Source organism: Emydura macquarii, unplaced genomic scaffold, assembly GCF_026122565.2.
Source record: "Emydura macquarii macquarii isolate MOO-44397 ecotype Brisbane River unplaced genomic scaffold, CSIRO-AGI_Emac_v2 contig_2605, whole genome shotgun sequence".
Taxonomy (NCBI): domain Eukaryota; kingdom Metazoa; phylum Chordata; order Testudines; family Chelidae; genus Emydura; species Emydura macquarii.
Window position 1 is genome coordinate 31,231 of NW_027132742.1, and position 12,695 is coordinate 43,925.

The window sequence follows — 12,695 nt, forward strand, 5'->3', positions numbered from 1 at the left end:
GCCCCTCTCCGTTCCCAGCACCAAGCCTGTGAGTTGGGGGAGGGAAAGGGGCAGAAAAGTGGGTGGGGGGAGCTGGCTGCACAGATAGAAGGGGGAGATGGAGATAGATAGAAAGATCTGGGGGAAGGGGATTCAGTAGCTGGGCCAGAGGAAGGGGGTGAGAGCCCAGCCCCAGGGCTGTGTGAGCGAGGCACCAGGCTGGATGAATGGGGCCCACTCACGGGGAGGAACGCAAGCAGCCTTTCCCCCTCCCTATGTGTTTGCTATTTTGCCCCACCCCAGGTGCAGTGCAACAAACAGCTCCCAGCACAGGGTGATACTGGTAGGAAATACGGACAGACATCTCATGTCTTCTGCTGCCCCATCACACATTGCTGCCCCTCACCTTTCCCCATCTCCTGGCTCAGGGTTAGCAGATGGTAACAGACGGGGATCAGTCACTCCTGTCAGAATTTCTACCCCTGTGAAATATCAATGTAAAATAGGGAGACAAAGAAAATAGAAAGATTGTTCTAATTTAGAAAATGTTGTTATACAAGGTGAACATACAAGAATATTTTACATTACATTTCAAGAATATTTCAAAAACAAGCATCTAAACATATGGTTAGGAATGGAATTATTTACCTTTATTTTTTTATTCTTTCCTCAAAACTACATTAAAATTTATCTTCCCTAAATATCTTTCATTTGTATTTCAATGGCATCATTTCAAGAAATCTAAAATATTTCTTCTAACAAAATAATTATTAAACTGTCAGACAAGGCTGTTCACTTCCAATGTACGTGTCATAAACAGCACAATTACACACACACATGCAGCTGCTCTCTCTCTTCTTATTGTCTTGATTGGTTCCGTCTGGAAGACAGGGCACATGCACCTGCTTCCTGCAGGACTTACACTGAACCTTTGAAAAGTAATAGGTGAAAAAATGACGAGACAGAATTAATTAAGCAAAATATTTCAATTAACTCACACAAGATTCCATAAGAATATTCCTAGAACTTTGGCTAGAATTAATTCATGTGATTTTTAACTTTCTAGCTACATATAATCGGTAATTAAAATATGACCCTCCCTTTCCTGTTCTCCTCACAATTAACAAAATGCTGTCCCCAACCTCAAATGCTATTTTCCTATATATATAGGAAGCTCTTCTACCAGTTTCTCACTGAAGTCTGTTTTTGAAGTTTTTTTTGTAGAAGAAAAAGGACTCTAAACTATCTAAGCTCCTACATGCCACAAGGGACCACAACTGTGATATCCTTGACTCATCCAACAACATTGTAAATCTATCCAACTATACACTTAACCCAGCAGAAGAGTCCATCTTATCTTGGGGACTCTCTTTCTGCTCCACCATCCCCACACACGATACAGTTCTGCAGTGACCTGGAATCCTAATTTTGCCATTTCTGACTCAAGGAATATTTTCATCACACCACTGAACAACACACTAACCCACAAATACCTTCCTACCAACACTACAAGAAGAATTCTGCATGGACTCCTCCTGAAGTTCGAAACAACAACCTAGACTTTTACATAGAGTGTTTCTGCCGACGTGCACAAGCTGAGACTGTAGACAAGCAACATCACTTGACCCATAACCTCAGCCGTGCAGAACGCAACGCCATCCACAGACTCAATAACAACTCTGACATTATAATCAAAGAGGCAGACAAAGGAGGTGTTGTAGTCATCATGAATAGATTGGATTACAAACAGGAGGCTGCCAGACAACTCTCCAACACCACATTCTACAAGCCACTACTGTCCGATCCCACTGAGGAATACCAAAAGAAACTACAACATCTACTTAAGAAACTCCCTAAAGATACACAGGAACAAATCTACACAGACACACCCCCTGAGCCCCGACCAAGGTTATTCTATCTGCTACCCAAGATCCACAAACCTGGGAATCCTGGATGCCCCCATCATCTCAGGCATTGGCACTCTCACAACAGGACTGTCAGGTTATGTGGGCTCTTTCCTCAGGCCGTATGCCACCAGCACTTCTAGCTATCTTCATGATACCACTGACTTCCTGAGAAAACTACAATCCATCGGAGATCTCCCAGAAAACACCATCCTAAATCACTATGGATGTAGAAGTTCTCTACACCAACATTCCACAAAAAGATAGACTACAAGCCATCAGGAACATTTTCCCTGATGATGATATAGAACACCTGGTAGCTGAACATTGTGACTTTGTCCTGACCCACAACTACTTGAGATTTGGAGAAAATCTATACCTTCAAGTCAGTGGCATAGCTATGGGCACCCACATGGCCCCACAGTATGCCAACATTTTTATGGCTGACCTAGAAAACCCCTTCCTCAAAACTCGTCCCTAAGGACCTCTTCTTTACCTACGCTACATTGATGACATTTTCATCATCTGGACCCACGTAAAAGAGTCCCTCGAACAATTCCACCGGAATTTCAATAATTTCCACTCCACCATCAACCTCAGCCTGGACCAGTACCATAAGAAATTCACTTCCTGGACACTACAATACAAATAAAGGATGGTCACATTAATACAACCCTATACCGAAAACCAAGTGACCGCAATACATATCTTCATGCCTCCAGCTTCCACAATGGACACATTACACTATCCATTGTCTACAGCCAAGCCCTAAAATACAACTTGATTTGCTCCAATCCCTCAGACAGAGACAAACACCTACAGGATCTCCATAAAACGTTCTTAAAACTACAATACGCACCTGGAGAAGTGAAGAAACAAATTGACAGAGTGAGACAAGTACCCAGAAGTCACCTACTACAGGACAGACCCAACAAAGAAAACAACAGAACACCACTGGCCATCACCTACAGCTCCCAGCTAAAATCTCTCCAACACATCTTTAAGGATCTACAACCTATCCTGGCAGATGATCCCTCACTCGCTCAAGCCGTGGGAGGTAGACCTATCCTTGCTTACAGACAGCCCCCCAACCTGAAGCAAATACTGACCAGCAACCGTACACCATACAACAAGAACACTAACCCAGGAACCTATCCCTGCAACAAACCCCGTTGCCAGCTCTGCCCACACATCGACTCTAGTGACACCATCACAGGTCCTAACCACATCACAAAAGGAGCTCATTCACCTGCACATCTACTAATGTTATATACACCATCATATGCCAGCAATGCCCCTCTGCCATGTACATTGGCCAAACCGGACTGTCACTACGCAAAAGAATAAATGGACACAAATCAGACATAAAAAATGGTAACATCCATAAACCAGTAGGAGAGCACTTCAGTCTCCCAGGACATTTTGTAGCTGACTTGAAAGTTGCCGTACTTCTACAAAAAAACATCAAAAACAGACTTCAGTGAGAAACTGCAGAACTGGAACTCATCTGCAAACTTCACACAATCAGACTGGGTCTGAATAGGTACTTGGAATGGTCATCTCATTACAAGAAGTAATTGTCACTGTTCACACATTCTCACCTTCCAATCAATGGTTGTGAATAGACCTCATCTACTCAAACTGAATGGACTTTGTTAACACTTACCCTCCCCATTGTTGTTTCTTACCATTGGATGTATACATATATATACCTCCGCTCTGATTTCTATTTCATACATCTGATGAAGTGGGTTGCAGTGCATGAAAGCTTATGCCTGCAGAAATTTGTTAGTCTTTAAAGTGCTACAGGACTATTGTTGTTTTTACACACAAGTAGGGATAAAATCAGAAAGGCCAGGGCACAAAATGTTTGTAAACTATTTAGAGACATAAAGGGTAACAAGAAAACATTTTACAAATACATTAGAAGCAAGAGGAAGACCAAGGACAGAGTAGGTCCACTATACACTGAGGAGGGAAAGGTAGTAACAGAAAATGCAGCAATAGCTGAAATGTTAAATGCCTTTTTGGTTTCAGTTTTCACCAAAAAGGTTAGCAATGATCAAATGACTAGCATAGTGAACATCAGTGTAAATGGGATAGGATATGAGGCTCAAATAGGGAAAGAACAAGTTACTTAGAGAAGTTACATGTCTTCAAGTCAGCAGGACCTGATGAAATACATGCTAAAATACTTAAGGAACTGGCTGAAGAGAACTCAGAGTGATTATCCTTAAGCACTCATGGAAGGAGGGAGAGGTCCCAGAGGACAGGAAAAGGGCAAATATAGTACCTATCTATAAAAAAGGCAATAAAGACAACTCAGGGAATGATAGACCAATCAGCTTAAGTTTGGTACCCAGAAAGATAATTCAGCAAACAATCAAATAATCAATTTTTAAATGACTAGAAAATAATAAGTAACAGTCAACATGGCTTTGTCAAGAACAAATCATGTTGAAGCAACCTAATATTCTTCTTTGCCAAGCCTTCTGGATGAGGGGATTCAGTGGACGTGCTATATCTCCATGTTAGTAAGGCTTTTGATACCATCTCACTTGACCTTCTCCTAAACAAACTAGAGAAATATAGCCTAGATGAACTGACTATAAGGTGGGTGCACAACTAGATGGAAAAGTGTACTCAGGGTAGTTACCAATGGTTCATGATCTAGCTGGATGGGCAAATCGAGTGGGATCTTGCAGGGATCTGTCCTGGTTCTGGTTCTATTCAATATCTTCATAAATTTTTTGGATAATGGCATAGAGAATACACTTATAAATTTGGCGGATGATACTGAGCTCGGAAGGGTAGCAAGCACTTTGGAAGACAGGATTAAAATTTCAGATGATTTTGACACACTAGAGAAATGGTCTGAAATAAATAGCACAAAATTCGATAAGGACAAATGCAAAGCATGACACTTAGGAAGGAATAATCAAATTGCATAAATACAAAATGAGAAATGACTGCCTAGATAGGAGAACTGCAGAAAAGGATCCGGTGGTTAATGGAGCACAAACTAAACATGAATCAGCAATGTCATAGCGTTGCAAAAAAAAGCAAACTTCATTCTGGGAGGTATTAGCAGGGCTGTTGTAAGCAAGACGTAAGTAAATTCTTCCTCTCTAATCAGCACTGATAAAGGCCTCAACTGGAGTATTGTGTCCAGTTCAGTGCACCACACTTCTGGAAAGATGGACACATTAGAGAAAGTCCAGAGGAGAACAACAAAAACAAGTAAAGGTCTACAAAACACGACCTATGAGGGAAGATTGAAAAAACTGGGTTTGTTTAGTGTGGAGAAGATAAGACTGAGGGAGGAAATGATAACTGTCTTTAAGTACGTAAAAAGGTTATTACAAAGAGGATGGTGATAAATTGTTCTCCTTAGCCACTGAGGACAGGACAGGGAGTAATGGGTTTCAATTGAAGCAAGACAGATTTTTAGATTAGACACTAGGAAAAATTTCCTGTCAGGGTACTTAAGCCTTTGAACAAATTACCGAGGAAAGTTGTGGAATTTCCATCACTGGAAATTTTTAAGAACAGGTTAGACAAACACCAGTCAGGGATGATCTAGATAGTACTTGGTCCTGCCTCAGTGCAGTGGACTGAACTAGATGACCTATCAAGGTTTCTCCCGGTCCTACGTTTCTCTGATTCTATTATGTTTTTCCATTCTAATGTGGTGTTACATCTGCTTTTCAGGGATGTTTGTTTTCATATAACAGATTTTAAGCCCTTCTTGGGCTGCTGTTTTTGCCAGATTGTCTGGGGTTTTTTGTAGCTTTTTGGGGGGAGCCGCTCAGTGGTACCATATTATAAATAGTCTAGGCCCTAGATGGAGCTGTGAGGGAGTATGTGTAAGAGACATGGAGACTAGAGGGGCTCAAATGCTGGTTTCAGAGTCTAAGGCAGCTGTTTACAGACCTCCCACATCCTAAGGGAGAACAGCAGATAAGAGGTCGGAGTCCTAGAGTCCCAGAGCTGGAAGGAGTTTGCCTGGGACCTCTCCGAGAGGAGGCCAGGTGAGTGCTACGTGAGGGGAGCTGTGTTGTGTGCTAGAGGGGTGGGGCTTGAGAGGTTGATTGCAGAGGGAGGTGCTGAGGTGGGGCAACTGCTTTGAGTCAGCAGCGTTATAAGATGCAGCCAGTTGCGAACCAAGTGAGCTGCGAACAGAGGAGAGGCAAACAGAAGGTGTTTGCCTGGGAGTTCGCCTGGGCGGAGAGCCCACAGCGGGTTTTTGCCTTTCAGACTTTGCTGAGCAGTGAATACAGCATCTGAAGAGGCTCTCACAGGAAAGATATGGAAAGTGAGAGATCTGCTGTTGTCACCTGTACTGGATGTGCTATGTTTGTCTTCCTTCCACAGGATAGAGCCGACTTCATATGTACAAAGAGCAGGCTGGTTTCCATATTGGAAGAGAAGGTTAAAGGATTGGAGACCTGAATATCAACCCTACGTTGCATTAAAGAAAACAAAGTCTTTCTCGATTAAAGACATGATTTGCTACTGCAGGCACAGTGTGAGGAAGATTCAGAGAAGGCAGTGCAGGGGAAACAAAGAACGGGGAAGAAAATTGGCAGCATGTGACCTCCCGAAGAAAGAGAACCTATATGCCCACCATGCAGATAGAAGTAAGGAATCATTTTCAGGCTCTCTGCACTATGGCGGAGAACGATTTGGAAGACTGATCTGAAGGAATGGATCAGAAGGAGACCCTGTTGATCAGAAGGCAAGGGATGCATTGTCCTAGGGATGGGGGTTCCACGACCACCACTCCCAAGGGGAAGAGAAGGGTGATGGTGGTCGGGGACTCCCTCCTAAGGGGGACGGAGTCATCCATCCGCCGTTCGGATCAGGAAACTAGAGAAGTGTGCTGCTTGCCTGGAGCTAGGATTCAGGATGTGACGGAGAGACTGCCAAGACTCATCAAGTCCTCAGACCACTACCCCTTCCTACTTCTCTACGTGGGCACCCACGACACTGCCAAGAACGATCTTGAGCGGATCACTGCAGACTATGTGGCTCTGGGAAGAAGGATAAAGGAGTTTGAAGCGCAAGTGGTGTTCTCGTCCATCCTCCCTGTTGAAGGAAAAGGCCCAGGTAGAGACTGTCGAATTGCGGAAGTAAATGCGTGGTTACGCAGGTGATGTCGGAGAGAGGGCTCTGGATTCTTCGATCATGGAATGTTGTTCCAGGAAGAAGGATTACTAGGAAGAGATGGGATTCACCTAACAAAGAGAGGGAAGAGTATCTTCGCAGACAATCTGGCTAACCTAGTGAGGAGGGCTTTAAGCTAGGTTCAATGGGGGATGGAGACCTAAGCCGGAAGGTAAGTGGGGAAGAAGGACACCACAAGGAAGCAGAAGGAGGAGGATGCAGCAGGGGAGGCCTCCTGATTCATACTGAGAAAGGGCAATCGGCTACTTATCTCAAGTGCCTGTACACAAATGCAAGAAGCCTGGGAAACAAGCAAGAGGAATTGGAAGTCCTGGCACAGTCAAGAAACTATGACATGATTGGAATAACTGAGACTTGGTGGAGTAACTCACACAACTGGAGCACTGTCATGGATGGGTATAAACTGTTCAGGAAGGACAGGGAGGGGTGAAAGGGTGGAGGAGTTGCACTGTATGTAAGAGAGCACTATGATTGCTCTGAGCTCCAGTATGAAACTGGAGATAAGCCAGCTGAGAGTCTCTGGGTTAAACTTAGAAGCAAGAACAATAAAGGTGATGTCGTGGTGGGTGTCTGTTATAGACCACCAGACCAGGAGGACGAGGTAGATGAGGCTTTATTTACTCAGCTAGGGAAAGTTTCCAGTTCACAGGACCTGATTCTCATGGGGGACTTCAATCATCCTGACATCTGCTGGAAGAGCAATACAGCAGAGCACAAACAATCCAGGAAGTTTTTGGATAGTGTTGCAGACAACTTCCTGGTGCAAGTGCTGGAGCAACCAACTAGGGGCTGTGCTTCTCTTGACCTGCTGCTCACAAACAGGGAAGATTTGGCAGGGGAAGTAGAAGTGGGTGGCAACCTAGGCAGCAGTGATCATGAGATGGTCGAGTTCAGGATCCTGACAAAAGGAAGAAAGGAGAACAGCAGGATACGGACCATGGACTTCATAAGAGCTGACTTTGACTCCCTCAGGGAGCTGATGGGCAGGATCTCCTGGGAGGCTAATATGAGGGGAAAAGGAATCCAAGAGAGCTGGCTGTATTTCAAAGAAACCTTATTGAGGGCACAGGAACAAACCATCCCAATGTGCAGGAAGAATAGCAAATATGATAGGCATCCAGCTTGGCTTAACAAAGAAGTCTTGGGTGAACTTAAACACAAAAAAGAAGCTTACAAGAAGTGGAAGCTTGGTCAGATGACTAGGGAGGATTATAAAAATACTGCTCGAACATGCAGGAATGAAATCAGGAAGGCCAAAGCACAATGGGAGTTGCAGCTAGCAAGGGACATGAAGGGGAACAAGAAGGGTTTCTACAGGTATGTTACCAACAAGAGGAAGATTAGGGGAAGTGTGAGCCCTTTACAGAATGGGGGAGGCAACCTAGTGACAGAGGATGTGGAGAAAGCTGAGGTACTCAATGCCTTTTTTGCCTCTGTCTTCACAGATAAAGTCAGCTCCCAGACTACTGCACTGGGCGGCACCGAATGGGAAGGAGGTGAACACCCCGCAGTGCTGAAGGAACAGGTCCAAGACTATTTAGAAAGATTGGATATACACAAGTCCCTGGGGCCAGATGCAATGCACTCGAGGGTGCTGAGGGAGTTGGCTGATGTGATTTCAGAGCCATTGACTATTATTTTTGAAAGCTCATGGCAATTGGGGGAGGTCCCTGATGACTGGAAAAAAGCAAATATAGTGTCCATCTCCAAAAAAAGGAGGAAAGAGGATCCAGGGCACTACAAACCAGTCAGCTTCACCTCAATCCCTGGAAAAATCATGGAGCAGGTCCTCAAGGAATCCATTTTAAGGCACTTGGAAGAGAGGAGGGTGAGCAGGAACAGTCAACATGGATTCACCAAGGGAAAGTGATGCCTGACCAACCTATCATAGAATCATAGAATCATAGAATATTAGAGTTGGAAGGGACCTCAGGAGGTCATCTAGTCCAACCCCCTGCTCAAAGCAGGACTAACCTCAGCTATATCATCCCAACCAGGGCTTTGTCAAGCCTCAGCTTAAAAACCTCTAAGGATGGAGATTCCACCACCTCCCTAGGTAACCTATTCCAGTGCTTCACCACCCTCCTAGTAAAAAACTTTTTCCTAATGTCCAACCTAGACCTCCCGCCCTGCAACTTGAGACCGTTGCTCCTTGTTCTGTCATCTGCCACCACCGAGAACAGCCTAGCCCCATCCTCCTTGGAAGCCCCTTTCAGGTAGTTAAAGGCCGCTATCAAATCCCCCCTCACTCTTCTCTTTTGCAGACTAAACAAGCCCAGTTCCCTCAGCTTCTCCTCATAAGTCCTGTGCTCCAGCCCCCTAATCATTTTTGTTGCCCTCCGCTGCACTCTCTCCAACTTGTCCACATCCTTTTTGTAGTGGGGGCCCAAAACTGGACACAGTATTCTAAATGCGGCCTCACCAATGCTGAATAGAGGGGAATAATCACTTCCCGTGACCTGCTGGTAATGCCCCTCCTAATGCTTTCTATGAAGAGGTGACTGGCTCTGTGGATGTGGGGAAAGCGGTGGACATATCTTGACTTTAGCAAAGCTTTTGATACGGTCTCTCACAGTATTCTTATCAGCAAGTTAAAGAAGTATGGGTTGGATGAATGGACTATAAAATGGATAGAGATCTGGCTAGAGCATAGGGCTCAACGAGTAGTGATCAATGGCTCCATGTCTAGCTGGCAGCCAGTCACAAGTGGAGTGCCCCAGGGGTTGGTCCTGGGGCCGGTTTTGTTCAACATCTTCAATAATGATCTGGAGGATGGGGTAGATTGCACCCTCAGCAAGTTTGCAGATGACACTAAGCTTGGGGGAGTGGTAGATACCCTGGAAGGTAGGGATAGGATACAGAAGGACCTAAACAAACTGGAGGATTGGGCCAAAAGAAACCTGATGAGCCTCAACAAGGACAAGTGCAGAGTCCTGCACTTAGGAAGGAAGAATCCCATGCACAGCTACAGACTGGGGACCGACGAGCTAGGCAGCAATTCTGCCGAAAAGGACCTGGGGGTAACAGTGGATAAGAAGCTGGATACGAGTCAGCAGTGTGCCCTGGTTGTCAAGAAGGCTAATGGCATATTGGGCTGCATTAGTAGGAGCATTGCCAGCAGATCGTGGGAAGTGATTATTCCCCTCTATTTGGCATTGGTAAGGCCGCATTTAGAGTATTGTGTCTAGTTTTGGGCCCCCCACTACAAAAAGGATATGGACAAGTTGGAGAGAGTCCAGCGGAGGACAACAAAAATGATTAGGGAGCTGGAGCACAGGACTTATGAGGAGAGGCTGAAGGAACTAGGCTTGTTCAGTCTCCAGAAGAGAAGAATGAGGGGGGATTTGATAGCGGCTTTTAACTACCTGAAAGGGGGTTCCAGGGAGGATGGAGCTAGGCTGTTCTCAGTGGTGGCAGATGACAGAACTAGGAGCAACGGTCTCAAGTTGCAGTGGGGGAGGTTTAGGTTGGACATTAGGAAAAAGTTTTTCACTAGGAGAGTGGTGAAGCACTGGAATGGGTTACCTAGGGAGGTGGTGGAATCTCCATCTTTAGAGGTTTTTAAGCTGCTCCTTGACAAAACCCTCACGGGTATGATTTAGCTGAGGTTAGTCCTGCTTTAAGCAGCGGGTTGGACTAGATGACCTCCTGAGGTCCCTTCCAGCTCTATGATTCTATGAGGTGGATAAGAAACACTGTAAAATGAACTATTGACATGGAAGTCCAGATCAGATACTGGCAGATCTGAGTTCCAAACTAAAGAATGAGGTAACAATTTATTGCGTTATTTTCACCATATGGTCACCTACACACTCAGAGCAGTGTGACGGGGCTGTTAGCAGCTACACACTGAGCCCTTTGGAGCCAGCCCCCTGGTCACTGAGAACAGCCAGGGCACGGGTGTAGTGAGGGGAGGAGGGACTGAGGTAGTTGGGTTTGGAAGGGTTGAGGGGAAAACTTGAACCTGGCGGGAGCCTGGTGAAGTAACTAGCTCCCAAGCTTGAGAAGAGAGCAGCAATGTAAAAGGCTGATCCAGGGAGCAGGAAGGGGCTCCACATAACTGCTGCTGTGCTGTGATGTACCCAGAGCATAAAAGTAATAAAGATATTTGTGCTGCTTAATTCTCATAGCAGCCCTGCCAGCCGGGGGCTCCAGGAGCTGATGGTGGAGCCCTTCCACAGTCAGATATTTACACATGAACATCCCCACCATGGTCGCTGGGAGAGTTTGTGCTGTAAGTTGTTGTTGACAACACAAGTTTATGTCTCTTCAGGTACCAAAAATGATTTTGTACATTAACCTGCTTACCAACGTATTTTCCACTGTAATAACACAGTAAGATTGGGTAAGAAACCACAGAATATACCCATAATGTCAGTGGGAAATAGGAAAGGAACACAGTATATCAGAAGGAAATTTTATGAGAAAATTATCTATTTTCAGCTCAACTATTTCCTGTGGGCGCTCTGCCATGAATTTAATATTTTGAATAAATCTTCAAAACTGAATTACATTGAAAATGTTCACACTGCACCAAGGTGAAAACAAAGAAGAAGTTGTAGCCATGCCCTGTGATGTGCCGCCCCTCGCACTCTGCTCGGCTATCCCTTCCAGTAATTAGGATACATTTGCTGGAACAACTTTATTTTCTATGAGCTCTATATCTCACATGACTGTTAGAAATAACCAAACAGGTTATCCCGGGGGCCGATTAGGGAGACGGAACCTTTATTGCCTGCTCGTTCCACTTCGAAGCCGTGAGTGGGCAACGAGGGGGTTACTTTGCAATCCTTTTATCCATAACAGTATGTAAATGTACACATTCTCAGCCACTCCCCATAGACCCTTATTGGGTTACACTGACACCTATAAAATGAATATTAACAACTACATAATGAGTACAATTATATCTGCTCCTGTTTGTTGTTTACAGGATTATTGCACAGAGCGCAGGCACAGCACCTTGAAACCTACTAACATTCTTTAAAATATACAACATGCAAGGGAGGGAAAGAAGATAATGCTCTGTTCCCACCAAAGGCCTTGAGCAGGAGGGGGAATAGTTATTTGTTAGCCTCATTCCTTGCGCAGATGGCTAGGAAGGGAGGAGAAGAAGAGAGAACAAATTCACGCCAAGTAACAGAAATAAGGTTTGCCTGTGCCTTAACCCCAATCCCTGTAATTTAGGCCTGACCATATGTCCAGTTTTTAACTCTTTATTCTCCTACAATGACCACAAAAATATCACCCTTTGAACTGATGCCTGGATTCCTTCCTGTAAGTGGCTCCCATTCATCCAGCCTGGCCCCTCGCTCACACAGCCCCCTCCCCCAGCTCTCCCCACTCTCCCATTGTGCTGGGACCAGCTCCCCCGACAAGCTGAGGCTGCAGCGCAAAGCGGCCTGTATGGCAGGGAACCGGCGCTCCCACCCCTGCCCCCGTGTTGCCCCCTGTGACCGTTTCACACCCGCCATTGGCAGAGACTCCCCCAGCGCAGGAAATGCCGGGACCTTCCCCTCGCTCACTGGCCCCGTTGTACTCACTGGGTTCCCCCACACTTCTGTCATTTCTGCCAGGGGCTCTTCCTCCTTGTGGGCCTTCCCCTCCTTATATCCCCACAGAGTC